This window comes from Triticum urartu, chromosome 6A (genome assembly GCF_056163025.1).
Source record: "Triticum urartu cultivar PI428250 chromosome 6A, HENAU_Tu73, whole genome shotgun sequence".
NCBI classification, from domain to species: domain Eukaryota; kingdom Viridiplantae; phylum Streptophyta; class Magnoliopsida; order Poales; family Poaceae; genus Triticum; species Triticum urartu.
In genome coordinates, this window is record NC_141878.1 from 35,791,064 (window position 1) to 35,796,119 (window position 5,056).

Sequence of the window (5,056 nt, forward strand, 5' to 3'; positions counted from 1 at the left end):
AACATATCATTGTCTTCAACGAGTCACTGGTTTCATCTTCACTTCCTTTTCTTACTGTTACTCATTGTGAAGACATTGCATGCTTGCTTTATCTTTTGTCTTCACAACATGAATGTATGATCTGTTTGGCTTCATAACTTCTACCTACCTGATCCTTATTACACTGCAGCTGTTTGTCATTGTGCTTTCACTCTATTGAATACTTGACCATGGCTGGCCTAGTGTAATCTAACTTCCGCTGCATAGTAATAGGCATAATCTTCACTGTTTGTCTTCATAACTCCCACGTATTGAAGACTTTCATAAATATCGCCTATTCACCCCTCTAGTCGATATAACGCACTTTCAGGAATCCTACCTAGCATAATCTTGATCATATGTCTAATCATGGCATGAATATTAAGACACGAGTGATTCAAAGCAATAGTCTATCCTTTGACATAAAAACAATAATACTTCGAGCGTACCAATAAAGCAATCATGTCTTTTCAAAACAACAAGGCCAAAGCAAGCTTATCCCTACAAAATCATACAGTTTGGCCATGCTTCATTTTCGTCACACAAAATGCCCCCATCATTCACAACCCCGATGACAAGCCGAGCAATTGGTTCATACTTTTTAACGCACTTCAGCTTTTTCAACCCTCACGCAATACATGAGCGCAAGCCATGGATATAGCACTATAGGTGGAATAGAATATAATGATGGAGGTTATGTGGAGAAGGCAAAAAAGGAGAAAGTCTCACATCGACGCGGCTAATCAACGGGCTATGGAGATGCCCCTCAATTGATGTCAATGCAAGGAGTAGGGATTGCCATGCAACGGATGCACTAAGAGCTATAAGTGTATGAAAGCTCAACAAAAGAAACTAAGTGGGTGTGCATCCAACTTGCTTGCTCATGAAGACCTAGGGCATTTGAGGAAGCCCATCGTTGGAATATACAAGCCAAGTTCTATAATGAAAATTCCCACTAGTATATGAAAGTGACAACTCAAGAGACTCTCTATATGAAGAACATGGTGCTACTTTGAAGCACAAGTGTGGTAAAAGGATAGTAACATTGCCCCTTCTCTCTTTTTCTCTCATTTTTTTGTTTTCTTCTTTTTTTTGGGCCTTCTCTTTTTTTGGCCTTCTCTTTTTTATATATTTTTTTATTTTTTATTTTTATTTTTTATTTTCGTCCGGAGTCTCATCCCGACTTGTGGGGGAATCATAGTCTCCATCATCCTTTCCTCACTGGGGCAATGCTCTAATAATGATGATCATCACACTTTTATTTACTTACAACTCAATATTACAACTCGATATCTAGAACAAAGATATGACTCTATATGAATGCCTCCGGCGGTGTACCGGGATGTGCAATGATCTAGCGTAGCAATGACATCAAAAAACGGACAAGCCATGAAAACATCATGCTAGCTATCTTACGATCATGCAAAGCAATATGACAATGAATGCTCAAGTCATGTATATGATGATGATGGAAGTTGCATGGCAATATATCTCGGAATGGCTATGGAAATGCCATGATAGGTAGGTATGGTGGCTGTTTTGAGGAAGACATAATGAGGCTTATGTGTGATAGAGCGTATCGTATCACGGGGTTTGGATGCACCGGCGAAGTTTGCACCAACTCTCGAGGTGAGAAAGGGCAATGCACGGTACCGAAGAGGCTAGCAATGATGGAAAGGTAAAAGTGAGTATAATCCATGGACTCACATTAGTCATACAGAACTCATATACTTATTGCAAAAGTTTATTAGCCCTCGAAGCAAAGTACTACTAAGCATGCCCCTAGGGAGATAGATTGGTAGGAAAAGACCATCGCTCGTCCCCGACCGCCACTCATAAGGAAGACAATCAAAGAAACACCCCATGCTTCAAATTTGTCACAAAACGGTTACCATACGTGCATGCTATGGGACTTGCAAACCTCAACACAAGTGTCTCTACAATCCACAACCACCCACTAGCATAAATCTAATATCACCATCTTTATATCGCAAAACTATTGCAAGGAATCAAACATATCATATTCAGCGATCTACAAGTTTATGTAGGATTTTATGACTAACCATGTGAATGACCAATTCCTGTCATCTCTCTAAATAGATATAAGTGAAGCAAGAGAGTTTAATTCTTTCTACAAAAGATATGCCCAAACTCTAACAAATATAAGTGAAGCAAAAGAGCATTCTACAAATGGCGGTTGTATATGTAAAGAGAAACAGGCAATCCAAACTTCAAATGATATAAGTGAAGCACATGAAGCATTCTATAAAGCCATGCTCAAAATATATAAGTGAAGTGTAATGAGCATTCTATAAATCAACCAAGGACCATCTCATACCAGCATGGTGCATAAAAGAAAAATAAAAACCTAATTGCAAAAGACGCTCCAAGACATGCACATATCGCATGAACGAAACGAATCTTAAAACATACCGATATTTGTTGAAGAAAGAGGGGATGCCTCCCCAGCATCCCCAAGCTTAGACGCTTGAGTCTCCTTGAAAATTTACTTGGGTTGCCTCGGGCATACCCAAGCTTGAGCTCTTTCCTCTCTTCCTTCTTCTCACATCGAAACCTTCTCAATCAAACACTTCATCCACACAAAACTTCAACAGAAAACTCGGTAAGATCCGTTAGTATAATAAAGCAAATCACCACTTTAAGTACTGTTGCAAACCAATTCATATTTTGTTCTTGCATTGTGTCTACTGTAGTATAACTTTTTCATGGCTTAATCCACTGATATAAATTGATAGTTTCATCAAAACAAGCAAACTATGCATCAAAAACAGAATCTGTCTAAAACAGAACAGTTTGTGGCAATCTGAAGATTAACCATACTTCTGGTACTTGAAAAATTCTGCCAAAATTAGGAAAAATAAAAAATTTGTACATAAAGACAGTTCAAAAAGAATCAGAACCATTTGACGTTCCAGTAAAAAAACTAAATTCACGCACTAGAGCCAAAGTTTCTGTCCTGCACCGCACAAACCAACAAGCATTGTAAACATCCTAAAGGCAAACCTTGGCACATTATTTTTATAATACAATGGAATTGTACAAGGGGATAATTATTTTTTTTGAAAAGTTTCTGTAATTAAGATTCACAAAGTTGGCCTGAGCATAAAAAAAGTTCAAGGGGCTCTCCCACTTCAACAATGCTTGTCTTTCTCACTTTCACTTTCCTTTTTGAAAAAGTTTTGGGTTCCCCTCTTTATTTTTGTTGTTTTTAAACTATATGAAAGCACTCAAAAGAAATAAATGACTCTCTAAAACTTCTGGGTTGTCTCCCTGGCAGCGCTTTCTTTAAAGCCATTAAGCTAGGCATATAGTGCTCAAGTAATGAATCCATCCGGATCCCAAGGTATATCAAAGCCAATTTTAATTAGCAATGATTTGTAATTTAGTAGTGAGCACAAGGTAACATATATCATGTAATGACGAAGTCTAACTCTCTTCCTATGCATCGGCATGTCATAAAAGAACAATTCATGCACACAAAGTAAAGGCCAATGCATAGTATAAACGGTTTCTTGCAATTTTATCGTATTGGAAACATAGAGAGGTGGAGATATAGTTCCTCTCTCATAATAATTGCAAGTAGGAGCAGCAAGCACATGCATATTATATCTATCAAAATCATCATGTGCAACGGTAAAAGGCAACCCATCAATGTAATCCTTAATAAGTGCAAACTTCTCCGATATAGTGTAGTCGGGAGAATTCAAAAAGATAATAGGACTATCATGCGTGGGTGCAATAGCAACAATTTCATGTTTAACATAAGGAACTATAGCAAGTTCATCTCCATAAGCATAATTTATATTGGCATCTTGGCCACAAGCATAGCAAGCATCATCAAAAAGGGATATTTCAAGAGAATCAACGGGATCATAACAATCATCATAGTAATCATCCTTCGGTAAACACGAAGGGGAATTAAATAATGTATGAGTTGGAGGGTTACTCTCATTAGAAGGTGGGCACGGGTGATCAATCCGCTCTTCCTCCTTTTGTTCTTCGCTCTCCTCCTCATCTTTTTCATCCAATGAGCTCATAGTTTCATCAATTTCTTCTTCCATAGATTCCTGCAAAATATTAGTCTCTTCTTGGACAGCGGAGTAGTTCTCAATATATGGTTTAACATAAGGATTAGAAGCATAATTATCATAGCAATATTTAAGTATGGCAAAATTTTCAGATTCGTAAAGAGTAGCACCATACTTTTTAATCAAAGAAGCAATTTTGTAAGCACCCTTAAAAGCAACAAATTCTTCAATTTGTTGAACATCATAGTAATTATAAACACCCTTAGCATACGAGGATAAGATTCCATTATCAATAAACTCACATTGGTAGGGAAGGTGTTTCTTAGGGTTTTCAGAACAACAAGTAAAATCATAATAATAGCATAAATTCCAAGCATAGCATTGCAAACGTTGAATTTGACCCCATAATAGTTTCCCTTTTTCAGATATACGGTGTCGCACATAACAAGCATGCTCATCTAAAGATTTTCCCTCAACTAAGCTAGTTGGGGTTTTAGCACGAGCACAAAAGGATCGAAGATGATCCAAGTAAAAAGCTTCAGTAGTGTGATAGATTTTGAGTGGTTCTTCAACCATTGGAGCAGTAGGTACAACTAATTTTTTTTGTATTTTGCGTTTCCTACCCATAACTAAAGATAGAAAACAACTAAGAACAGCAAATAAAAATTACTTAGTGATAAAGCAAACAAGCACACACGAGAATATTCACCCCACGCTATTGCTCCCCGGCAACGGCGCCAGAAAAAGGTCTTGATAACCCACAAGTATAGGGGATCGCAACAGTTTTCGATAAGTAAGAGTGTCGAACCCAACGAGGAGCTAAAGGTAGAACAAATATTCCCTCAAGTTCTATCGACCACCGATACAACTCTACGCACACTTGACGTTCGCTTTACCTAGAACAAGTATGAAACTAGAAGTACTTTGTAGGTGTTGTTGGATAGGTTTGCAAGATAATAAAGAGCAAGTAAATAAAAGGTAGGGGCTGC